We start from the raw sequence: 27,444 nt of genomic DNA, 5'->3' as shown, positions 1-27,444 counted from the left end.
AATTTTGTTGGTACAGATTTTTGTAAGCTTGAAAGAGAAGTTTCTGTATGGGTAGTTGGGAACATTTTAGGAGATATAGGTATGGAAGTAGTAATAGATGTGGAAGTGAGTAGAAGTGGATAGGGAGAGGTAGGTGAAGTAATGTTAGAGAGTGGGTATGTGTGGTAGATTGTTAGTAGAGCAGATATACAGAGGAATAAAAGTAGGGCTGGGTGGATACCAGCCATAATGGTTACAATGCATGGAAGTTTCATTGTTATGTAGTGGTAGAACAATATGTATCAGGGCTATAGTAGATAGATGGGGGTGTATAGAGCTGATAGCAGTGTTAGAAAGAGGGGAGAAGTGGACTTGTAGGTATATCAAAGCAGTTATGTGGGAGGTAGAAAAAGTGAGTGAATGTATAAGTTGTGAATGAAACAAGTAAGAGAGATTGTTTAATTTAGAATGGATAGTGCAATTTGGTTACAAGATGACTGAGCCTACAGTGGAAAAGTGGGAGATGAGTGGTGTAATAAAGATATGAAGAAGAAGAATAAGGGGCAGGTATTTCTGTAGGTGTGGTGAAGGTTGCTTGTAGTAAAGGTTGCCTGGTTGTTTGGATATGATGGGGAGTAGTCAGAGTATAAGTATGGATGTAGTGGGAGTGGGTGGAATGTAGGGAAAGGGTAGGGTGTGGCATGAGCCTGAGTGGAACGAGGGCAAACAGAGCGGGTTTCACTAATAGGATGAGATGTAGACTGTTCTGAGTAGGTCAGTTCAGAAAAAGTGCAGCTAAGCATTCAGCAGTTTGGAACTACTACTGCTGGAGTTGCTTTCCGTAATTTGAATATAGTTTTGAGAAAAATCAAATGTGAAGCTGTTCTATCTCACCGTACATTCTTACTGATTCGCAGCTGATCCTTGGCTCTGACTCTGCCAACTGCAAAAGCTCGAGGTCTTCAACTAGCTCGAGGCCCACTCCCTATCCCATGATAAACATTGTGCTTCCCTCAGATCTCATTTGCCACTGCAGCAGATCAGGAGTGCTTTGACAGCTCTGGCTAGTAAAAGTTTTAATATTTCACTTATAAGTGATAGTTTCACTTGATAGTTAGTTTTTTGTAATTAGATAACTTTTCCTATCTTGATAAGTAGTTAGCTAGCATTAAAATTTAGAGTGTGTGCCTTTCTGCTAGTTGGTGGCCGTGTTTTTTGTAGGCCATTTTTTTCTTCTTACCTTCAGTGTAACAACTCGTTTAAGTTAGAGGGTTGTTTGAATTTCTTTCTCCCTTCCCATAGAGTGTGTTAAGGCTAGTTCCTAAGCCCATGTTTTAGGGCAGTAATTATAATTCGTACTGTGTTCTCTTTAATAGTAGTGCATATAGTGTGTTAAATACCTTTATTAAAATACTGTATGGTAATTTAAGTAGAGATATTGATAGTTTCTGTCATGTCTCAACCAGAGAAAGCTAAATCTGGATTTAAAAAATGTCCTAAATGTGGACAAAAAATGTCAATAAGAGGTGGTCACACAGAATGTGTTTATTGTTTAGGTGAAGTTCACCTACAGGAGAACTGTGTTATCTGTCATTCTTTTAGCTCTCATGTTCTTCATGAACATAAGAGTAAACTGATAGCCAGGGGATTACTGAAGTCTTCCTTTCAGGAATCATTGGATAAGGACAAATCACTGGACAAGACATCCAAATCTTCAAAGACTTTGTCTTCTAAGTCTTCTTCTGGGTTGGAGCCAACAAAGGGTTCAATGACCTTAAAACCGATTGGGACTAGTGTTGTTGCCTCAAAGCAAGAGGTTCTCCCGTTCGATTCTCGGCTGGAGTGCAGAGAGTGTCTTCTGTGTGGAGTCTGCATGTCCTCCCCGCAGTTGTGTGGGCATTTGAAAGACATGCGTAAACAGGCATGCCTTCGTTGAAGGTTGGACGTCGAGCTGGCACCTCGGCGTTTGTGAAAATCTACTGCCAATCATTAGATTAGTTCCGCTGTGGTGACCCTTAACTGGGAAAAGCCGAAAGACAAACAACAACTCCTACCTCGGCTGCAGTGCTTTCAGAACTTGAGGTTGTTACTGTTTGTAGGAGCCGGTCCCCGGTACTGGAGCCGGTATCTCCTACTTTAAAGTCCCCAGTCCTTCAGTCAGTGGCCTCTTCCATCGCCTCTTCCCGATCCTCAAGACTCTCAGATAAAGATGTGGATCATGTGGTGTAGAGGCTTCTGCAGACACCAGCACTTGCCAAACTTTTATTGGGGCTGATCCCTGGAACTTTGGAACTGACAAAGTCCCCCCTCCACCATCTTCTGTTCCTCCTCCGATCTGTCTTGAAGTTTCAGAGCTGGAGTGCTCAGAGCTGATGATTGTGGAGCCTTTGAGCCTGATGCCTACTTCAGGCCTGTTGGCCCTGACAACCCTGACATCTTCGGTGCTGACCAAGGGGTCTAGGAACCAACATTCTCTGGTCAGGTCTGGGGAGGATACACTGATTTTTCATTTTCTGACTTTGCCTCTTGGAGCCTCAGTTCGGGTGAGTTCGGCTCCAACCTTGGGCTCGGAGACCTCTGTTCTGGCACTGGGATTTCTTCGCGTTGGGACCAAGGTGCCTTCAATGCTATGAGGAGGGTGTTGTCCATGTTGACAACCACACCATCAGAACCAGCAGCTCCTTCCACCAGAGCACCGGTGTCTACCTCTTCATCACACATCCATCTAAATTGTAGAGGCCCTGAGCCTCTGGAAGCTCCATTGGGCAAGCCCTGCTCTTCTGAGACGTCTCCAGAAGCTCCCACTGAAGAGGTTCCCAGGAAGAGACTTTGCAAGAGGAAGCATCTGGACTCCCCACAGGAATCTGTCAATTCAGACACTGACTTAGATGAGTTAGAAGGGTCTCCACGGTCCCCCTTGGTGGATATCTCCTTCACAGATATCCTGGAAATTCTTAAGCAGAAGGGTGGCTGGAAGGCCCTTAACCCTACTGATGATGAGTCAGTGTTTCTGAAGGCTTTTGGGTCTCAACCCACCACCTCTTGGGTGTTTCCATCCTTTGATGAGTTAATTGAGCTAATCTCTCGAAGGGTGTGGCAGTCCCCCGATACCATGGAGCCTGTCCCTAGGAGGCCTAATAAATTTATAACTCCCCCCCGAGGACAAGACCTTCCTGACTAAAAGAGTGCCTGTTGATATTATGGTGGTGGCAGCAGCCACCATGAAGGAACTGTCAGAAACTTCTATGTCTGTCCATCCTCCTAACAAGGATTCTAGGATCATGGACAGACATGGTAAGCGCATGTTTAGTTCAGCAACTTTTCCCTCCGATCACTGAACTATCTACCACATTTCAGAAGGTTGCACAGGGATCTCCTGAAAGAACTAGGAGATACTCTACAAGGTTCAGTAGCTGCAGGAGTCCCAGAGAAGGTAACTTCCCAATTCACTACCCTAAATTCTCTTGTAAACTTCCATGTGCCTGGTCTCCTATGCAGATGATGGAATGAGTAGGGCAGTGGGGACAGGAATCCTTTCTTTGTGGAGCCCTTTAAGTCATCCTTTATTAACACCCCTTTTGATGGCTCATCCCTTTTTGGACACAAAGTTAAGGAAACCCTTATCAGGAGTCAACAGGATGGAAAGACTCTGTCTGCCATTGGAGTCTGCTTTTCCACCCCTACCAGACCTTACCCCAAAGGTCAGAAGGGAGAGAAGATGTGATTCCGTAAAACTGAAGGAGCTTTCCAGGACACTAGTGGTAAATCCCCCTCTAGAGGCAGAGGAGGCGGTAACAATGGAAGATGCCGCCCATGCAGCAGGAGGGGTTCACAGAACCAGGGCGACAGAGATCAGTTCTTTGGCAAGCCCCATCAGCACTCCTGTGAAGATGCCCGCCTGTCTGTCTCTGGAGGCAGTTGGGGGACGCTTCCCTTTGTACCCAGATGCCTGGCTAAAAATAACAAAAGACAGCTGGGTACAAAGCATCATATGCAGAGGATACTCAATTCCCTTTGCCATCCCCCCATAAGGAACATCCCGGATGTTCCACCCTGTCACAGGGAAAAGGCAGCCTCAGAGATTCAAAGGTTGCTGGAAAAAAGAGTCATCCATCCAGTCACAGCAGACCAAAGAGCATCCGGAACTTACTCAAGGTTCTTTTTAGTTCCAAAGAAAACAGGGAACTGGAAGCCCATTTTGGATCTCAGCAGACTAAACAAGTAGGTCAAAAAATGAAATTCCGGATGATTACGCTATAGTCAATTCTTCCCTTTTTAGGGAAAGACCATTGAATGTGCTCGCTAGATCTCCAGGATGCGTACTACCACATAAAAATGGACAGGCCATCCAGAGTTCATCTTCGCTTCCATCTGGGAGCCAGTCATTATCAATTTCAGGCTTTGTCCTTTGGTCTCACTACAGCCCCCAGGGTGTTCACCAAATGCATGGCAGTAGTCACGGCTCATCTGAGATGTTTGGGATTCCAGGTGTTTCCATACCTAGATGACTGCCCCCTCACTGGCACCACCAAGCATCAACTCATACAAGCAAGGGACACAACTTTGAACCTCTGGAGTCAGTTGGGGATTACTATAAATTCAGGAAAATCTGCTTTGTCGCCATTGCAACATACCGTTTTTATAGGAGCAGAGCTAAATACCATTACTATGACCCTAAACCTTCCTCCAGAAAGAGCTTGTGTTCTTTGAAATTAGGTTCTGGACCTGCTTCTGAGAGAGAAAGCTCCTGTGTCAATGGTACTCAGATTTCTAGGGATAATGGCGGCAGCGAACATTGCGATTCCATTGGGTCGGATGCATATGCTTGTACTACAATAGTTCATGTTCACGCAATGGTCCTTTCAAGAAGTCCCAATGTCAAACAAAATCCTGATAATGAATTCCTGCAAGAAGGGCCTTCAGTGATGGCTAACATCTCACCACTTAACTTTAGGTCGCCCCTTTGTTCTACCTGATCCCGAAGCCATGGTGACCGTGGATGCCTCCCTGATAGGGTGAGGAGGCATTATCAGGGAAGAACAGCCCAAGGCACGTGGAACAGATATGAGCATACCTCTCAACCTGGAATCATCAAAAATCTCTGGGAAATGCAAAAACCTGAATCATCAAAAAAAAAAAACGCATAACAAAAAATTAGCATAAATACATGTACCAAATCTAACATAAGAATTAACAACAAATCAAAATTCCAAACGCCAAGCACGAAGGACCCCAGCGTATACCCCCAACTGAAGAACAGGCCCATTATTCCCCGGCTACACCACCCATAACCATAAATATACAATGTAATATAATTTTTACTTATTTGATTTATTATTTTATTTTATTTGATTTTTACTACTTTAATTTGATTACATTACTACGATTTTAAGTCTCACAAATATAGCACACAACAAACAAAAAAATATCTAATTAAAAAAAAAAATCAATGTCTCAAAATGAAAAAACATGAAACAAAAAACTAAATTCAAAGATTGAAATCATGGTGACATCTGGTGGTTGAAAATTACCTGGCTACTGGTTGCCAAAGCATAGACATCTGGTGGTCAGTGGTGGTTAAACAAAAACATTGATTACATTCTTTCTTTCTTGATCCTTCTGAAACACCTATGACTTCAGCTCTCACCTGATACTCATCTCTCACTCTCAACTTTGCAGCACTCAATAACTTTAACTCTCAAAAACTCAAATAGTTCTTGGGGGTGGGGGGACACAAAAAAGCAATAACACATAATTTAAACAAAATAAAATTAATTTTTTGCTAAATTTTAAATAAAAATGTAAAGGACTGCAGGACACATTGCACTATGCAGCATCAGCAGATGCTAAATCAAAATCACTGAACTTTTCAAGAATTCAAATCAAGTAATCATCACTTAATAGTGAATTCAGTCTTAGTCTTACCACTCTCATCTCATGGGGAAACAACAGTCACAACACAACAACAATGGGGGATCTCAGAAGTCCTCTCTCACTTCTCTCACCTCACAAAGTCAAATAGCTCCAATATCAAAACAGCCCTACAAAAAATACAAGGGGAATATATTTAAAGGGACAAATTACAAAAAATGAAAAAATAAAAAAATATAAATTTATGAAATAAATAAAATAAATATTTAGAAAGTTCAATTTTCAAATGTATTGACTATTCAATCTTCAATGACTAAACACACCACAAAAAGCCATACATTTTAAACATGATGAGAAAACAAAGCATACAAAGCTTAAAGCTACTTTCACAGTTTTTCTTTCACAACCAAAGGTTTAATTGTAAATGTTTATTTTGCATGTGCCTTTTTAACTATACTTCTTTCCCTCTTTCCCTACTGACCTATGTAACTCTGATTTCCTATACTGAACATTAGGAAGAAGCAATGCAATGCAAGCAATATGATTATCATGATGTATCATCATGTGAAACAAAATAAAACATTAATACGCAATATAAAAAGAAAAGAAAAAGAAAAAAATACAAGACTTTTAAATAAAAAAGCTTTAACTTTTTTTTTGAACTGAAAAACAAAACACAGAGCACTGAACACCAAAAAACATACAAGCAATGCATCAACAAATGCCAATGCATCAAATGAATGCCAGATGCCAAAATGTCATAAAATGCTACGGAACATGTACATTTACAAATAGATTTATTATTAGATTTAAGATGATTTATTAGGTTAAAATATACACAGGCACATAAACTGATTAAAGGACACCCAAAGGAAGCCCATTCTAATTAAAAAATCCAAATAAAAAGTGTGTGGAAATAAAAAAAAAAAAAACATAAAACTCTCTAACTATAGCATAATCAGTAAATGTTTACATCTGCCCCCAGTAGCCCATCCCAACAACCTAATAACACAACGAAATAACATGTTCTCAGTAGTCACAACACACCAGAAGGGGGTACACACTCTTTAAACTTTAAATTCTTTAAATTTTCTGGTTTTCCTTTTTTTTTTTTGATCAAGGCACAAAGGCAGCTACTGCGGCTAAGTGTGTGTTTGTGTTGTGTGGTGGCAACTATTACATGGACTGCTTACACTGACTGCTGCTGTCCTTTAAAAAAAAAAAAAAATGTCTTACTGTAAATACTTTAATCCAAAAATCACTCAAGTGTTGCAACGTTTAGCAAGTTCTTCTGAAAGCGTAAAACAACAAAAACAAAACAAAAAAACTGAAAAAAAAGTAAAACACTTCCAGTGCCTTTTTTTTAATGCAGGATTTTTTTTAAATTTGTTTCCACTATCCATGGGTATACACACACACACACCACACAAGCTTTGCTTACTTTGCTTTGTTGCTAGTTTTCCATTCCTCACTGCACCCCATTGCCTCATTTCTTTTTCTTATAGGTCTGGGATAGGGATTTTCCATTCAGTGCTGTTGCTGTGCCTGCTGCTGCTGCTGCATCCTCCCCTCCCTTCCCCGCTGCCCATGCTGCTGCTATGCTGATCCATCATTCATTTGCCTTCTCCAGACCTTCCGGCCGCGCCGCCCCTTTCCTTGTATCCTCGCCCTCCACCGCTTGCTGTGCTTCTTCTTCAGCTTCCTAGCCCGTCGATGCTTGCTGCTACCCTGCTAACCACGTTTGGTTAATTTTTTGTTGACCAGCCACAAAAATGAAAACCGAGGGCCTTGGAAAATTTCCGACTTTGGTAGCCTGACGGCCACTGACGCCGTCACAAGACGTGATGACGTCAGCTCCCGGCACGCGCAAAATTTTTAAAAGTATGAAAAAATCGAAAAAATGGAAGGGGTGCCACGAATCGTGGCACCCCTTCAATTGAACCCCAAAACTCGGTAAAAACCGAGTAATTCGGGACGGTTGGGAGGTCTGGATATGAGGCTCACCTGCATATCACTGTTCTGGAGATGAGTGCGGTTCTTGTAGCATTGCAGTCTTTTCAAGACTCTCTTCCTCTGGGAACTATTGCAATTCAGACAGACAATATGTGAGTGGTGTGGTACATAAACAAACAAGGAGGAACCAGACCTTACCCCCTGTGTTTAGAGACCCTGAGAGTATGGCAATGGGCAGCTTCCACCCAGCACTTTCTGATAGCAATGCACATCCTGGGGAGATCCAATGTGATAGTAGACAATCTGAACAGGGTAATTCTACTGCCTCATGAGTGGTCCCTAAAAGAAGAAGTAGCGGAAAGGATATTCCTCAGATGGGGCCAGCCTTGCTGTGATCTCTTTGCAACTCCAACAAACACAAAATGCAGCAGCTACTTTGCCCTAATCCCCCCTCTGGGGGATGCCCCAAGGTATGCACTTGTACACAATTGGCCCCCGGGTCTCCTATATGCCTTCCCTCCCTTTCCTCTGATACCCAAAGTTTTACAGAAAGTCAAGGCTCTGGGAAGGACCATCATTCTAATAGCCCCTTACTGGCCTCATCAAATTTGGTTCCCCTTCCTCCAGCCTCATCAATTGGAAGAACCTTGGATTCTGGACCCAGTACCAGATTTTCTGACTCATTCGTCAGGGGGTCTCCACCCTTCTCTACAGTCCCTGAAACTGACAGCTTGGCTGCTCCAATTCCAAACGTAGCCAGGATTCACAATCTATCAGCTGCGGCTCAATATATTTTAACATCCGCTCATAAATTGTCTAACAGGAAGTTATATCATAGTAAATGGAAGAGGTTTTCTATATGGGCACTTCAGAACAATATTGATCCATACCTGGCTTCAATTTCATCCATTCATTGACTAAACTTTTCAATGAAGGGGCAGTGGCAGCAACCATTAGAGTTCAATTGGCAGTGATTACTAACTTTCATCTAGGTGACCAGGGGTCTAATATTATGTCACATGGACTCTCCAAAGCCTTTCTTAAGGGGTACTGTTCATCTGAGACCACCTATCAAAGCTCCAGTTATGCCATGGAACCTACATTTTGTTCTTTCCCGTATAATCCTGTCCCCTTTGAACCAGCTGCATCTTGTGACTTGAAATACCTATCATGGAAAACCATATTTTTAATAGCTATTACTTCTTCTCGGAGGGTTTCAGCATTACAGGCCTTGTCCATTAAACCCCCTTATTTGATTTTCTATAATGACAGAGTCTCACTCAGGATGAATCCTTCATTCTTACCTAAAGTTTGCTCAGAGACAAATCTCAACCAATCTATTGAATTGCCTGTATTTTTCCCTAATTACACTAATGGGATGGAACATATGCTGCACAAACTTGATGTTCACAGACAACTTCAATTCTATTTAGACAGGACCAAACTTGTCAGGAAAACAGAACAGCTCTTTGTTTCCTTTTCAGAGTAAAAAAAAGGCACTCCACTGGGGAAAGCCACTTTATCAAAATGGTTATCAGACTGTATATCCTTCACTTACAGTTCAGTGAATAGACCGTTACAACAGAAAAATAAAGGCCCACTCTACTAGAGTTGTATCTACTTCATTAGCTTTTATGGCTAAATTACCATTAGATACTATTTGTGCAGCAGCTACTTGGTCAAGGCCTCATACCTTCATCACTCATTGCAAAGTAGACAAGGCCTCCAGGGACAGGGCTTCCTTTGGTTCCACTGTCTTGAAGAACATTCTCCCGTGAGCCACCGAGAAAGATAGTGCTTGGGATGCTACCCATCAGTAAGAATGTACGTCCAGATAGAACAACTTCACATAAAGAAATTATGTACTCACCATAACGTTCCATGTGAGTTGCTCATCTTGCCTTCATTCTTACGTCCCACCCTCCAACCCCCATCCATGCCTCATGAGGACAGAGAATTTATTTATGTCATGGTGTTACTGTTTCTGATCCAGTTTCCAGTATTAGCATATTACTAGTAGTATGTAGCCTGTTGGCAGCAAACAAGATCTGAGGGAAGCACAAGGTGCATCATGGGATAGGGAGAGGGCCTCAAGCTAGGTGAAGACCTTGAGCTTTTGCAGTTGGCCAGGTTGGAGCGAGGATTGGCTCCAAACCCATCAGTAAGAATGAAGGCGAGATGAATAACTCACATGGAAAGTTATGGTGAGTACATAACTTTTTATTTTGGTAAGAAGACATAACTTTTAAAAGTTGTTCACAATGTATATTATTTTAGGGAGTTAAACTGACAATATAAATAGGTGACTGACTGACTACATTCCATTTCAGTGGTCAAACCATCCTGACACAGTGAGGGAGCAGGACATATCAATTCCTTTGTTATAATGACAGGTATTACTAGTTTCACTGTTAGGTAATTAGAGTTTTACAAATACAGCTATTGGTACAACGTCCTTCCTTGCTTCAAGCAAATGAGCCCCTTGTGTTGCAGGAGTTTGCCTGTTAGCCTATCGCTTCAACTGGTAATATGGCAAACATACTGGGCTGAAAAAAAGGGCTGATGGAAGATCCATATTGCACAGTGACCAGTGTCTAAGAACAGAGAGGAGATTTAAAAAAATATTAAAAGAAGGAGTACTGCTTAAGGGATAAGATTAAGGTTTACTATCATTCTTAAATCAATTTATCTTACAGTTGATGTTCAGGACAGAATTGCACAGTGTCAAAAGATTTTCAACAATTCCTCATGTCACGAAGCATGCTACGTAGTACAATAATTTATTTGTAGAAAAATTCTGTATAGGAAGCAGGTAGGACTTAAATTAAACAGTAACAGAGTAGTTGTGTATCCTTAGGCTTGTTTCCAATAGCATTCTTTTCATAGTTAGCATACCATTGCACAATTTAAACTGCATCAAGTTATGTTCCAAAAAAAAAAACTGTTCACAATTCCATGTTTTAACAAACTATAGCAAACTACTTCTAAATAATGTGTTTTATCAGTAAAATGCTTCTTATCAGCACTTCTTACAGCAGAATATTATTGTTTCGATGTTCACAGGTGAGTTCACATTCCTACTGCCCTAGTGTTACAATTGTACCAAAATCCAAACTTCTAGGAATGTATATTGAATCTAGCCTACTAAAACATCAACTTATCTTTAATATGTTACAGTACACTATTGTAGGGACTGTGTTTTATATAGTGTCTACACACTTATGAATTTATGTTGAACTTATCCTGCTAAAAACATCAGATTAACATTAGCATGTTGCAATACTCTATTGCAGGTGCTGCATTTTAAATACAGTACCTGCATTGTTCACATTAATGGCTTTAATGACTCCTTTCATAAGAGACAGGGTAATGAGGACACAGAATACTAGTGGTAGAGCAGTGCAAGGCTGATGGATGGAAGAGATAATAGAAGCTAAGGGCCTAAGGATACAGAATGTACTTAGTAACAAGTAATAAAAAGAACAATACATGACATGATTTGTGTTTTTCTACATATCCCCTGAACCTGTCTGTACCCTTCCATTAGCAGATGAATTCTAAAGACAATAACGACTGGTTGATGGAAATATTAATTAAAATAAATATTCCATATATTTATTGCTTAAAGCCACACATAAGAATCACAGCTGGACCTATAACTTAGACTAATTTATAACAAACAGCAGTTTTGTTTTCCAGATTGCCATAGCACCCACACCAGTACAAATGATTCTTAGGCACAGGCATTTAGCAAGATTGCCGATAACTCTGTGTTCAGAAAACTGCAACATATTGCACTCTCCCCTAATTATTGGAAATTACATGTTTATGGAATTTCCTTCATTTCTGTTTTTTATAACAACTACAATATCTGGACTGTTCAAACCTCCTCATATCGTCTGTTGGTCATGTTAATTAAAGCACCCAACTGACAAGTATTGTGAATAGACTGTAATCAGAATTATACGTTATTATTTTCTGAATGAGAACTCTTTGTGCTCCCAAAAGTTCTCAGAGGTCCCACTCATTGCACACAGTGTCAATCAAAGTATCCCTTGTACACTACAAGGTGCACCTCTTTAATTTGTGGTCCAGTTATATAAGCTATTAGGTGAGCTGGCCAAACTGACCCTTTTCAGCTATGACCTGGGCTCATTGAGCAGATAACATACATAATTATAGACAAGTGGTTGTACAGACATTACATATTAATCAAAGCAATTATTGTCGTGAAGTAGATTTCACCGTTGCATACGAGTCATATCAGTCACATTCCCACACAAAAAAACAATTACATTGGAAATATATAAAAAATAATTACATTAAAATAGTTAAGTTACGGACAGTAGTAGATATTATAATGAGTAGACACACAGTTTTTGAGCTTGCTATAGAGAGCCAGAGTTATATGAATTATTAACTATCATCCCTAAAGCAATTACATTTGCTTTCTTAGGTGAGGTGCTTTCATAGTGTGGTTTTGAATTCTTTTAAAGTAGAGTGTTCTGATTTCACTGGGAAACTATTTCAAATAACTTAGCCAGAGTTATCTGTGGGGAAACTACTAAAACACGATCATAGGTTCATACTAAGCTAACTGCCCTTGCGAGACATTTTAAGCCTAGCCAATTATCCCTTGTGAGACTCAAACCCTGCACTTTGTGTTTGTAAGGCAAACACCTTAACCATTAGGCCACCCTCCCAACCCCTACTTTGTATTGCAATTCAGATAAAGCAAGTGCTTATAATTCCACTGACCACCATTTGTAAACTGAAGTGTAGAGAAATGTATTTTTCTGCTGCTACTTTACCCCTAATGCACACCTTTTTCCGGTTACCTTCCTGTGCCCCTCCTCCCTTTTGCCTTTCTTTATCTTTCCACCATAACTTATACTTCTACATGTCTAATAAAACTCTTCTGTCCAAGGATTTCATCTCACTCTTCCATATTTTCTTTCTGAAGCTCTAGATGTTGAGTCTATTATTATTATATTTATTATTATTATTATTAATCTGCTGAAAATGGGCTTCTACCCAGTCAAACTTTCCTGGTAATGCTAATAAATAAATAAATAAATAAAATAAATACATTAATTAATTAATTAATTGATTAATTAATTAATTAATTAATTAATTAATTAATTATTATCTGATTTGTTGCAAAGGAGAAGAAGTTATAATAATCAATCCCATTCTATCAGTTGCTTATTGAAGAAAATGACCAGAAAGATGCAGTTAACATTCTCAAATTTAAATGTTTTATCATTTCCACAGAATTTCACAAAAAAATGTGTGGAAAATATAACAGAAGCTCTTAACACAACCTACAGATTTTCAAGATGCACATATACTACCACGTGAAAATATTTAGCAGTGCGGAATACATTCATTGTACAAATGTACCTTATAAAATGTGGTGAACATCATCGGGATATTTGCTTTTACTTTTTATTCCATTCATTATTTTATTTTATTTAACCAGGTAGGACCACTGGACACAAGTGTCCCTTTTCAGGGGTGACACAGGAGCAAAGTTTGGTAAAGTGACTTGCTCAGAGTCACCCAGTAGCCTGACAGAATCAAGCCCTGCACTGCAAGAAGCAGGTTACTAACAACTCATAGCTTTATTTCTCTGCTCTATTCAACAGACTAATGCTCATAGGTTGGTACTAGGCTATCGGCCCTAGGGCCTATACAAGGCTAGCCATAACAATTCCCTGGCTATTTCTTCCCAGAATATTTACTTCCCTGGTCCCCTATCTAGCAGGGCAACTGACATGATCCCCAGGGTGAATTTCCTATCTCCCATCCAATCGTCAAGGCTCCTTTTGAAGAGGGCCAAAGAGGTGCTCAGCTTGACATGTATGGGGAGCTTATTCCAGAGTATGGGGAGTCTCTGGATCAGGAACCTATCCCTCCAGCATGTTTTGTTCATTGCGATGTCCAGGTTTAGATCCCTGGAGCATGTGGCTCTGAGGGATTTGGATTTCTTTAAGTGTAGCATGTCCAACAGCACTGGGTTTGACATGGCCTTGTATGTTAAGCAGAGATCGCCTCTGAGTAGGCAATATGCGACAGAGTATAGCTGGAGTTATTTTAGACGGTCAGCATAGCGCACCTGCTTTAGGCCTGTGATTCTTTTAGTGAGGTATTTCTGTGGCCTTTCCAGTTGTTGCAGATATCTTGTGAGGTACATACCAAATGGGGAGTTGTACTTTATAATGGGTCTAATGAGGGATGAGTACAGTGGGACAATGACCTCCTTTCTTCTGGATAAAAAGCATTTAGTGATGAGGTGTGCCACATTGAAGCATTTCCTGACTGTTGTGACTATGTGGTTATTGAAGGTGAGACCACTGTCCACCTGTGTCCTTATGTCTCTTATCACACTTTCAGTGTTTATTGTACTGCCACTTATGTGGTAATTCATGGGTACGTGTTTTTTGCCAAATGGGATAACTACATTTCTTGGCATTGAGCTTGAGCCCATGGCTTTGGCACCAAGCATCTGTTTCTGTAAGGCCCTTTTCTAGAATATCCACATTATTTGGGGATTCAGTAATGGCTCCCAGTTTGCAGTCATCCACGAACTTTGTTAGCCAGAGTCCCTTAGTGCTGGCCTGTACTTCAGAGAAGTAGATGCCAAACAAGAGTGGTCCCAGGACTGAACCCTGAGGTACTCCTCTTGTCACTTGTCTGGAGCTGGATTTTGAGTCGGCTACTTTTACAGTGTGGGTTCTGTCAGTAAGCCAGTTATTAATACCCAGCTTAGTAAGTTTATCTATGATTCCAAAGTGAGGGATAGTGGTGAAGGCCTTGGTGAGGTCCAGATAGGCTGTGTGGACTGCCTTACCCTCATCCATGGCTATGGAGACTGATTTGAAGAAGTCAATCAGGTTGAGGAGACAAGATCGGCCCTTTACAAAACCAAACTGGGTGGGGTCCAGTGTTTGAAGGTTGCCAGTGTCTTTGTTTATAAGTTCCATGATAATGCATTCCATGGCTTTGCAGATCAGACTCATCAGACTCGTCAGACTGATGGGACAATAGTTCCAGGATCCAAGGTGGATCCCCCCTTGTGGAGTGGGATAACTGTAGCTGTGTACCACTCATTGGGCATGAAGCCTGAGGTGAGGCTATGATTAAACATGATGCTAAGGTGAGGTGCCAGTTCATTTTGTAGTTCATGTAGTACACAACCCGGGATGTCGTCTGATCCCATGGATGCTATATTCTTAGCTTTGGAGAGTGTGCTTTTTACCTGTGCAGCTGTGATTACCAGAATTTGGCAATATTTTGGTATTGAGATGGGCCCTTTAGGGGGTGAGAGGGGGGTGAAGTTGGCACTGAATCGATCTGCCAAGATATTGGTAATATCCTTGGGTTCAGTATATTTAATGCCATTCTGTGGTAGCTCAGAGCAGATCTGAGCATTGCCATTTAGATTCTTGACATAACTATAGAATGCCTTGTGGTTGTCCTTGGAATCTTTGGCAATTTTATTTTCGTAACTAGCTTTGTAGGATTTTATGAGAGATCTCAGCTTCTTACTGAGGCTGGTAAGGGAGTTTTTTGCATCCTGGGATTTTCAACTTTTCTGCAACAGTTTCTTCCTTATGTTGTATAATTTGTTTATGGCAGGGGACCACCAGATTGGGTTCCTTTTTTTGGAGGAGACCATCTTGGTTCTGTTTGGAATGGCATGATTCATGCATGAGTGGATGTGCTCGTACAGTGCCTTAGTGTAGGATTCAGCAGTCGAACTTTCATTTCCCATCTGCGTGGGTGTCATGAAGTTTGCCACTTCTGACTTGAGTAGCATGAAGTTGGCTTTGGAGAAGTTTTTTATGGAGGTTTCTCTACTGGGGGGGTGGTGGTGAGATGTGGACATCACAGTTGATTAGCTTATGGTCAGACCTGACCAACGAGGGGGTGATCACTGGTGCGGAGCATCGATATCCCATGTTGGTAATAACTAGGTTTAGGATATTTGAGCCCCTGGTGGGACAATGGATTAGTTGATACAGGGTGTTGGAATTTATGAATTCCAAGAACCGTTGGGCAAAGGTGTTGGCACCTGAGTAGTTTTCCCAATTAATGATAGGGTAGTTGAAATCACCCAGTATTAGGGTGTTTGGTTTTATCTTAATATTTTCTAGTATGTTTAGAAAGGTGTAGTGAGAATCTTGGAGCATGGTGGGGGATCTGTAGCAAGCTACAGTTTGGATGGCAGTCTTACCTAGTGTTAGTTGTACCTGTAGAATTTCAGATGCATCCTGTTGGGCAACTAGCCTGGAGGTGTGAATATCCTTGGTGAATATGGACACTCCTCCACCTTTAGTGCTTTGGTCCTGGTTTGGTGGCCAAAAAGTGTGGTAAGAGTTGTGGTCTGGTATTGCAAGGGTGCTCTCTGGAGCCTTGAACCAGGTCTCAGTTACTGCACAGATATCGATGTTCTCTATTTTTAGGAGTGCCTCGACAGAGTGCATTTTGAGGTTTAGCCTTCTAGCATTGAGTAGTATTACCTTCAGATTTTGCGTGCTTATATCTGTTGCAGTGGTGGTTTTGTCCTTTGAGCCTTGCCTAAAAAAGGCACTATAGGTGTGGCAAGAGCCTTACCTAGTAACCTGAATCCCAGGGGCAACAAGTGCAGACCATCTCTGGCAAAGCATCATGTCGTCCCAGGCAGACAGATACCGGATCCCCTTTGAATGACACCAGAAACTTAGCCAATTGTTGAAGTTAATCATTTTGTCCTTATACTATGGTATCATTCTGGGTAAAGGCAGGATGCTGCTCAGGGCTAGGGTCATACCTGCCTGGGCCACATGATCTGAGAGCTCTTCCATGTCTCTTTTCATGTAGTCCTGAGAGGTACATCTCAAGTCATTCACTTCAACATGGACAATGACAGAGTTGTATTTGTACTTGTTGTGGAGTGACTTGAGTGCATGCATTATGTGGTGGATCCTGGCACCCGACAGGCAGCTGACAGTAATTTTCTCCTTGTTCAGCCTGGTGAGTGGGACATCAGTGTGCCTGACTATAGAGTCACCTATGACTAAAGTGTTGGGTACATTGTCTTGCCTTAGGGGCTGTCGTTTGGTGGCACACTGGTGTTTTGAGCTATGTGTCACTTTGGTTGTGATTGGTGTTTGTTTGTGTTTCAGCTTCGGAGGTCCTTGTTACTTGTGCAGGTTAACGTTAAGGGCCTTTGCATAAGTGGGTTTAGTGTTACTATGTGTGGATGTTGGTGGTATGAGTTTTGAAGGGCTATGTGTTGCTTGAGGCGTAATGCAGGTCTTAACGTTCTCCTCTTGACTGTCTAGCACAATCTTGGCTGGAGAGAGCTTTGCTTCCAGTTTGGCTATGTAAGTGCATCTCTCGCAGGTTGTAGTGTTGGGTGGTAGGAGGAGAGGGTTGTCTGTGTACATGAGGCAATTGCTGCATTGTCTCAGTATGCCCAGATTCACCAGGTGGACAGGCGAAATTACCGGAAGCTGACCCTTGGACATGCCTGGTTCGGTGTTTCTTTTGTAAAGTACAAAAGCTGTTTTCCCTTACCTTGCCAAGGTACTTTGCAATTATAGTCTGTTTAGTGCCTACGATCAAATTATTAGTTAATTTACAGAGGTTCTGTATCAGATACTGGTGTGAAACAGCCTTGAAATGAAGTACTGACATCTGCGATTTAAACTAGTAATGTGCTACAGTGAGACCAGTTCAGCAGGTATTTTAAAGTTGACATAAAACTAAACATAGCCCTTCTAAGAACTGCATGGCTGTTTTACAATCTTTGCTATGAAACAGGAAGACACGTAAGATTCAGAGCATGCAAACAGAAAAGAATTTGACAGTGTCAAATGTAAGGTTAAAAAGACAAGAAGAGAAAACTATTGCAAAACACATAAATGCCAAACAGGAACAGAAGGATGAACCACTCCACAGTAATTAAATGCACCTATTCAGGCCAAATTCAATAAAACCAATACTGGAGTTTATTGAAAAGAATAAAACAAATGATAAGCGCTTTCGTCCTGACCACTTCAGAACTTCATCAGATAATAAATTTAATCTCACAATCTATTTATATAGTACAGAAAAACTGGGTAAAAAAATCATTAAACAATTAATACATTATTTCAACTGACACACCCCCTTAAAGCAAAAGACATGTAAAAGACTGTATTATATATGCAACATATAAAATCTGTATAAGATGGAATAAATAGATGGTAAAAAACTCACATTGTAATATAAAAACATAGATAAAATGGTGTTTAAAAATACATTCATAATGAATAAATAATTATTTAAAACAGTTTTATCTTTCTAGGGCTTTTAATTTTAAAAGAGAGCTGATAGAAATGTGTTAATTTAAGCCTGGCCATCTAGATGCATTAAGACGCAGTTGCCAGTAAAGCTCCCTTTTTTCTAGTGAAAGAGATCAGGATCCACCTCGAGGTTCTGTTTTAATATTGTAAATGACAGTAAAATGAAAAGAATGACCAGTATTTTCCATTATGTGCTTGCTAAGTGTATCTGTATCTTTTTTTTTATTTTATGTCATACAAATGCTCATAGATACTTTTTTTAATTTACAGTCCATTTTTCCAATATAAAAACAGCTACAACAATTACACAGAGTGCAATAAATAATCCTTTCAGATCCACAACTGTATATTTGATGAGGTTTTACTTCAATGTTGTTTATCAGAAAAGTTCTACCTTCCTTAATGTGTTTACAATAGTTACACATGGTACACTTTTTCATGTGCCCAACATTATTCATTCCCTTTGGTTTCATCTCAAATATATTCTTTAAGTTTCTGCCCTTCTTAAATACTATGGCAGGATGTGAATCAATAAATGGTCTAATGGCATTTTCATGATTTGGTATGGACCAATTCTTTTCTAAGATTTTTCTTAATATATAACTGTCATTAGTGTATTTGGTAATGAAAGACGTCTTATAGTCCAAAAATTTGTAAGCACACAACAGACTTCATTTCATCTACAGCTTTTGGTTTGAGTTGAATGTCTTATAGTCCCTTTTTATTTCTTGGTTCTCCACATTTAAGCATTGAGTGGAGTTGTTTATAGTATGGATCAGTTGCCCTTTCTAGACGTTCTTCTCACTAAAGATTATACAAACAGTAAGTTTGTTTCAAAAATATATAGAAAGGAAACCTACTCCAACTCCCTACTCCATTACTCAAGTACACATCCACTGAAACAGAAAATAGCCATTGTAAAGGGGCAATTTGTTAGGGCAGCCCGAATGGTTTCAGTCAGTGATGATTTTCTCAGTGAATGTGACAACTTGAAATCCATGTTTTTAAGGAGAGGCTGTCCGTACAAATGTATTACTGATATTATGTTGGAAGTAGTAAATAAAAGGGAGAGAGGTGGTTTTAGTCCTTTACTATCAGATATTGACACCAGTATCAACAACTCCACTCAATGCTTAAATGTGGAGAACCAAGAAATAAAAATGGACTACAAAACGTCTTCCGTTACCATATACACTAATGACAGTTATACATTAAGAAAAATCTTAGAAAAGAATTGATCCATAATAAATCATGAAAAACCATCAGACCATTCATTGATTCACATCCTGCCATAGTATTTAAGAAGGACAGAAACTTAAAGAATATATCTGAGATGAAACCAAAGGGAATGAATAATGTTGGGCACATGAAAAAGTGTACCATGTGTAACTATTGTAAACACATTAAGGAATGTAGAATTTTTCTGATAAACAACATCGAAGTAAAACTTCATCAAAAATACAATTGTGGATCTGAAAGGATTATTTATTGTGCTCTATGTAATTGTTGTAGCTGTTTTTATATTGGAAAAATGGACCGTATATTAAAAAAACGTATCTATGAGCATTTGTATGACAAAATCAAAAAAGATATAAATGCACTTAGCAAGCACATAATGGAAAATACTGGTTATTGTTTTCATTTTACTGTCATTCTTCTTCTTCTTTCAGCTTTTCCTGGTTAGGGGTCGCCACAGTGGATCATCTGTCTGCTCATGATTGGCAGTGGAGTTTTACAGTGCCGAGTTGCCAGCCCGGCGCCCAACCTTCCACAAAAGGCACACACATGCACACACTCACACCTAGGGCCAATGTAGAATGTCCAATCCACCTACTGCGTGTCTTTGGGATGTGGGAGGAAACTTTTCATTTTACTGTCATTGATAATATTAAAACAGAACCTCGAGGTGGAGCCTGGTCTATTTTATTAAAACAGAACCTCGAGGTGGAGCCTGGTCTCTTTTATTAAAACAGAACCTTGAGGTGGAGCCTGGTCTCTTTTATTAAAACAGAACCTCGAGGTGGAGCCTGGTGTCTTTTATTAAAACAGAACCTCGAGGTGGAGCCTGGTGTCTTTTATTAAAACAGAACCTCGAGGTGGAGCCTGGTCTCTTTTATTAAAACAGAACCTCGAGGTGGAGCCTGGTCTCTTTTATTAAAACAGAACCTCGAGGTGGAGCCTGGTGTCTTTTATTAAAACAGAACCTCGAGGTGGAACCTGGTCTCTTTTATTAAAACAGAACCTCGAGGTGGAGCCTGGTCTCTTTTATTAAAACAGAACCTCGAGGTGGAGCCTGGTCTCTTTTATTAAAACAGAACCTCGAGGTGGAGCCTGGTCTCTTTTATTAAAACAGAACCTCGAGGTGGAGCCTGGTCTCTTTTATTAAAACAGAACCTCGAGGTGGAGCCTGGTCTCTTTATTAAAACAGAACCTCAAGGTGGAGCCTGGTCTCTTTTATTAAAACAGAACCTCGAGGTGGAGCCTGGTCTCTTTTATTAAAACAGAACCTCGAGGTGGAGCCTGGTGTCTTTTATTAAAACAGAACCTCGAGGTGGAGCCTGGTCTCTTTTATTAAAACAGAACCTCGAGGTGGAGCCTGGTCTCTTTTATTAAAACAGAACCTCGAGGTGGAGCCTGGTCTCTTTTATTAAAACAGAACCTCGAGGTGGAGCCTGGTCTCTTTTATTAAAACAGAACCTCGAGGTGGAGCCTGGTCTCTTTTACTAAAACAGAACCTCGAGGTGGAGCCTGGTCTCTTTTACTAAAACAGAACCTCGAGGTGGAGCCTGGTCTCTTTTACTAAAACAGAACCTTGAGGTGGAGCCTGGTGTCTTTTATTAAAACAGAACCTCGAGGTGGAGCCTGGTCTCTTTTATTAAAACAGAACCTTGAGGTGGAGCCTGGTCTCTTTTATTAAAACAGAACCTCGAGGTGGAGCCTGGTCTCTTTTATTAAAACAGAACCTCGAGGTGGAGCCTGGTCTCTGTTATTAAAACAGAACCTCGAGGTGGAGCCTGGTGTCTTTTATTAAAACAGAACCTCGAGGTGGAGCCTGGTGTCTTTTATTAAAACAGAACCTCGAGGTGGAGCCTGGTGTCTTTTATTAAAACAGAACCTCGAGGTGGAGCCTGGTCTCTTTTATTAAAACAGAACCTCGAGGTGGAGCCTGGTCTCTTTTATTAAAACAGAACCTCGAGGTGGAGCCTGGTCTCTTTTATTAAAAAAGAACCTCGAGGTGGAGCCTGGTCTCTTTTACTAAAACAGAACCTCGAGGTGGAGCCTGGTCTCTTTTATTAAAACAGAACCTCGAGGTGGAGCCTGGTCTCTTTTATTAAAACAGAACCTCGAGGTGGAGCCTGGTCTCTTTTATTAAAACAGAACCTCGAGGTGGAGCCTGGTCTCTTTTATTAAAACAGAACCTCGAGGTGGAGCCTGGCCTCTTTTACTAGAAAAGAGGGAGCTTTACTGGCAATTGCTTCTTAATGCATCTAGTTGGCCAGGCTTAAGTGAACACATTTCTATCAGCTCTCTTTTAAAATTAAAAGCCCTAGAAAGATAAAACAGTTTTAAATAATTATTTATTCATTATTAATGTATTTTTAAACACCATTTTATCTACCTTTTTATATTACAATGAGAATTTTTTACCATCTATTTATTCCATCTTATACAGATTTTATATGTTGCATATATAATACAGTCTTTTACATGTCTTCCTTTAAGAGGGTGTGTCAGTTGAAATAATGTGTTAATTGTTTAATGATTTTTTTACCCAGTTTTTCTGTACTATATAAATAAATTGTGTGATTAAATTTATTATCTGATTAAGTTCTGAAGTGGTCAGGACGAAAGCACTTATCATTTGTTTTTTTTTTCTTTTCAATAAACTCCAGTATTGGTTTTATTAATTTGGCTTGAATAGGTGTATTTATTTACTGTGGAGTGGTTCATCCTTCTGTTCCTGCCTGGTATTTTCAAATTTAAGGTTACCAGGACAGCCTAAAATGACCTTTTTAGAGCAGGTTTACTGATTATTTGACAGTGCCATACAAGTGAGTCAGCAAAAAGCTGCACTGGCAGTTAATGTAGCATCATGTAAACACTAACAGTTCATAAAAGAGGCAAAGAACAGTATAGTATCGTGAAGCAATGCCACTTAGAGATATTATTATGATAATGGTTTCAAGTATACTGTGATTGAAAAAAAACTAGTAATTGGCATGTTTCACAGTAATAAAATTATGTCTGATGTGAAATAAATAAATTAATCAGAAATAATGAATAACAAGAACAACTGATGATGTGATGAATAAACTGCTGACACCTCAAACAGGAACTTAAACATCTTTGACTATTTACTTATGCTTTTAGGCATATGGCAATTTAAGCACTGTGATACATCCCTTCCCCAAAATTCCTACCTATTTGGTCCTTTTTTGTAGAAAGCTATGTAAACTTTTTAAGCCATGGCCCAAATGAATTTATTGAATCCTCAGTTTCAGGGGTCCATTCCCATCATGGTATTAGAAACCCAAAAGATATGGAGAAATTAAAAAAATAAGGCAGAATGGATGATAACATTGGCTGAATGTTATGGTTTTACTTTTAAATTAAGAAGGATTTCTTGCAGCTTTCATGGGATCTTTCCTGTTTCAAACATACTCAGTGATCGATCTCTGCTGGTTTTGCTATGAATAGAAGAAATTTTGGGAGTGGGGACTAAGGACTTGGGGCCAATTCATTCATCAAGCAGGGATGGTCCCCATTGTGGATTTCAGTGAAAATATGCATCAGATAAGAGTATGTTTTGTCATTCCCTGCAGATTTAATTAGGGACACAAGTTGAGGAGAGCTCTGGTCTCACTTTCATCTTGGTTTACCTCCTGTGTTTGATCAGGTAATGCATGACAAGTACATATCACAAATATATCCCTTTCCCCAATATGGTGTTTTCAGTGCAGAGCATGGGATAAAGCAATCATTTCTGAAAGAATTAGGTCATGACCTGCAAGAGTCAGCATGGGAATACCAACTGTATTTCCTTTTCCAGGTCAGTTGTTCTGTGCAGTAAAGACTTTGCACATGAAAATTGCTCCATAGACTATTTTTAATCCCAAAGTGAGTACAAGAGTTAATCCCACTGTCTTTTTCAGACTGCTGTAGATGTTAGCAAGCCATCTCAGCATCTTGAGCACATCTGTTTTACAGTTGCTCACACTACCCAGTGTTATTGGGAAGATCTTCAGCAAAGCTTTTGGTTAATATTTTGAGAGAATTTTATATAAACACACTCCCTGTTTTTCATGTATCAGATGTGGAGGATAGTAAGGCAACTGGGAGCAGAAGTACCTCACTGCAAATAGTGCTGACAGCTGCCAAGAAAGCCATCATGTTTATTTGGATGTCGCCTTTTGCTCCACAGTAGTGAATGAAATATATTTTAATGAACTTAAAGTTGCGATTAAAAGGAGAACCATATGAATGTTTTGATATGGTAGATTCATTTTATCAATGCTTGGGCACAACTGCTAGGAGTTTCTGGTGAGTAATTGCACTGGACAGGCTCCTACAATGCCCATGGGTTTATGGGTTTGATATCCTAGTGTTTTGATCCATTTCCTTTTAATAAAAACAAAATGAAAACTCCAGCAAAGCTAGAACTTCCACTGAGTGACCTCCCAAACCTCTTGTATCAGAGGCACATGGGATATATGCAAATGAGCCTTATGAATATCGGGTGTTTCAGCTAATTGGCGATTCTGAATGCCCATGACTTATTTTGTCATTTTAATGGACAATTTCAGGCCAATAAAGCTAAACCCCACTAGCTGTGGATATGGGAATATTGTGCCCCAAAACTTATGTCATATCACTTTTCAAACAAATTTGTTTTTTTTTTCAAACTTTGGCTCATTTTTTCCAACAAACAATTTTATTAATTTTTCACACATGACATAGGCAATCTTACATTTATACAAATGAAAAACAAACAGGACAGCACTTTAGTTGCAAACAATATATATCACAGACACCACTGAAACAACTGTAGTTGCAAACACACATTATACATCACCTATAATATATCCAGCCATTGTAAGTTAAGCATTATATAGCTCATTCTAATCCTGCCTTTTAAACCTCATTCCTGTTCTGCATACATTGTTCCCACAGTTCCCATTTTTCCTATGTAGTTTGCTCCCTCCCTTTTTTTAAAGATGCCAATTACAGTTATCTCTGTTACTATATTCACTATTTCTAATACAGTTGGTCTAGACTTTGATTTCCATTTTCTAGTAATTGCTTTTTTGTCAGCCACCATAATTTGACTCAGCAAGGCTTTACTATGTCTAGGTAATTCCAATTCTGTATTATAACACAAAAAAAATCATCTCCCAAGTCAATCCAATCTGCTCACACAGCATCTCTGACAGAGCGGTCTGCAGGGAATCCCTAAAGTCTGCCAGCTCATTACACTCCCACAATATATGCTCCCAGTCACTGCCTTCTTGTCCATCACACCTCCAACACTTGCTATCCATCTGAGAAAATTTCTTTGGATTCTACTTTGGGTATAAAAGTATCTATGTAAACACTTCCAGGCAAAGACCCTAAATCTTCTAGACTTTGTTGCATATTTGGGAGCTATACATATATTTTTCCATTGTCTCTTTGAGAAGTGCGTATCCAACCTCTCTTCCCAATCCTTTCTAAGCTCCTGTGATTGATTCTTATAATTATCGTGCAGTATTTTATATGCTTTACTAATTATTCATTTTTAATGACAGCTTCTGTTCTAGATTCTATTAAAAACTCTACCAGTGCTGGTCTTTCATTCAGGAGCCGCCCTATTTCTTTCTTTTTGCCTATACTCTGATATCAATCCTTGATAGGGAAGGCGATCTCTAACCTGAAGCCAATAAATTCTTGGCATCTTCCCATTCTATTACCTTTCCTTTTCTAGTTCCTTGGCCAGTTTTCTCCAATAAAATCCAGCCCCCTCTTGCCTATTATCTGTATCCCTGACCACAGTCATCCCTATCGGCAAAATCTCATTTCTCCATTCTCGTGCTGTTTGGTTCTTAGAATGCTCCCTGCTATTTTATGAATATAATATTCTGCATGATTTTTGTTGTTCTCCTTAAGAGTCTGCATCCAAAATCCCAGTCTCTCTTTATTTCTTGAGCTTCCTCCCTGTAACAGCATCATTCCTTCCCACTTTGAATTATAGTTTACTGCTTGTGCTATGTACAAGAGCCTTAACTGTGTTGCTCTAAAATCCCCTCTCAAATTGAGTAATCCTAGTCCACCTTATTCTATTGGAAGAATCATCTTATCCCACTTGACTCTTGCTGTCTTCACTTCCCAGATAAACGTCTTCAACTCTTTTTAATTGCTATCCACAGCTTCTCCTCTGGTTGCTAAAAATATGCCTGACCTGTGTATAAGACTAAATGGACTAAACACATTTTAATGGCTTGTATCTTAGTATCCATATCAGAAAGCTTCCAGTTTCTTAATTTTTGTACTATCTTCTCTTTAGTCTCTTCCTGCATATCCTTAGCTGCTACAACAGATTAATTTCTAATCCATTCTCCCAAATACTTCATTTTATCACGCCCCTATAAATATGGATATTGTTGGACCAATTTGTGTGTGGATACATAATTTACCGCTGTTGCCTTTGTTTTAGCTTCATTAATTTTGTATCCTGCAAAGATATGAAACTGTCTTAAAAAGTTCCATAATGCTGTAATGTCCCTTTCTGGTTTTGTCATATAAAATAATATCATCTGCAAGTAGAGCCAGCTTTTCCTGTCTACCATACCAATTATATCCTTGAATTCCTGAATCCCTTCTTTTCTTTGCCAATGGTTCTAAATGTAATGCAGACAACAAAGGGGAAAGCAGACAACCCTGCCTGGTTCCTCTACTCAAGCAGAAATTATCGGAGAGGACCCCACCCAACTTAATTTGTGCCTTAGATCCCTCATATATTCTTCTTATCAACCTTATAATTGTATAGGGTATAGCAAATGCTTCCATTGCCCTGCTCATTTAGTCCCAGTCTATTCTGTCAAATAGTTTCTCTGCATCAAGACCCACCAATAAAAGTGGTATTTTCTTACATTCTGCTTCCCTCTTTATCATCATTTTTCTGTTAATATTGTCAAATGTTTGCCTCCCTCCTTCCACAAAACCACACTGATCCATATCTATCAATTTTGGTATCACGTTTGCCAATCTTTTAGCCATTGCAGACATAAACACTTTATAATCATGGTTTAGTATGGAAATGGGCCTGTATGAAGCTGGATCCAATGGATCTTTACCCTCTTTAGGTATTACTGTTACCACTGCCTTGTTCCAAGATGCTGGTACTTCTCCTCTTCTTAAAATGCTGTTAAACAAAACCTTCCGGATCTTTATCAGTTTTTTTCCCTCGTAACTTCCAAACTTCCACAGGAATACCATCTGTTCCTGGGGACTTTCCTGTAGATTGGTTATACATCACCATTTTTATCTCATTCCTTCCTCTCCTAACTGTTAGTAATTGATCTCATCTACCTCTAACCTGGGCATATTTAATTCCTCCATAAACATTTCCATTTGTACCTTTTCTTGATTTCCATATTTCTCTACTTTATACAAACATTCATAACATTTCTGAAATATTTCTAATACTTCCACAGGGTCTCTTGTTATCTTCCTTGTTATAGGCTCCCTAAGCTTGGTGACAAACCTTTCCATTTTCTGTTGACTGAGTTATTGTGTTAAAAGTTTTTATGTTCAGTTGCTTAACAGCAATCTTTCTAAACTCGTGCATATTTTCGAAGTAATCCCTTATTTTCTGTTTAGCATTCTGCAGTTGCACCTTTTCTTGTTCTGAGAGATACCCTCTATTTTGCACTACTTTAACATTTGTCAATCCCTCTAAATAATTCTTGTTACTGTTTAACCATATCTCCCTTTCTTTTATTTCTTCCCTAGTTTTAAACTCCATTTTAATTCTATCCCACTCCCTAGCTATGTTTTCAGAAGAAATTTCTATATTCTCTAGTAGCTCCTGAATTAATTCCAAAACCCATTTCTTGAATTCCTGTCTTTTCATCCGATATGTGGGAAAGTGCCAGTGTCCCATTTTTATTTCATTACCTTGTGTTTTTTTAGTTATTATTGGCACATGATCTGAAATAGTTATTGGGTGCATTTCAAGACTTTCAATTAAGTGCACATGTTCCTGTGAGACATACAATCTATCTAGCCTAGCCCAGTTTTTGCATCTTAGTGAGTAATATGTAAATTCACT

This window comes from Protopterus annectens, chromosome 4.part1 (genome assembly GCF_019279795.1).
Source record: "Protopterus annectens isolate FY-2018-M chromosome 4.part1, PAN1.0, whole genome shotgun sequence".
In the NCBI taxonomy this organism is placed as follows: Eukaryota; Metazoa; Chordata; order Ceratodontiformes; family Protopteridae; genus Protopterus; species Protopterus annectens.
The sequence above is the reverse complement of the archived record's forward strand: the minus strand, read 5'-3'. Positions refer to the sequence as shown.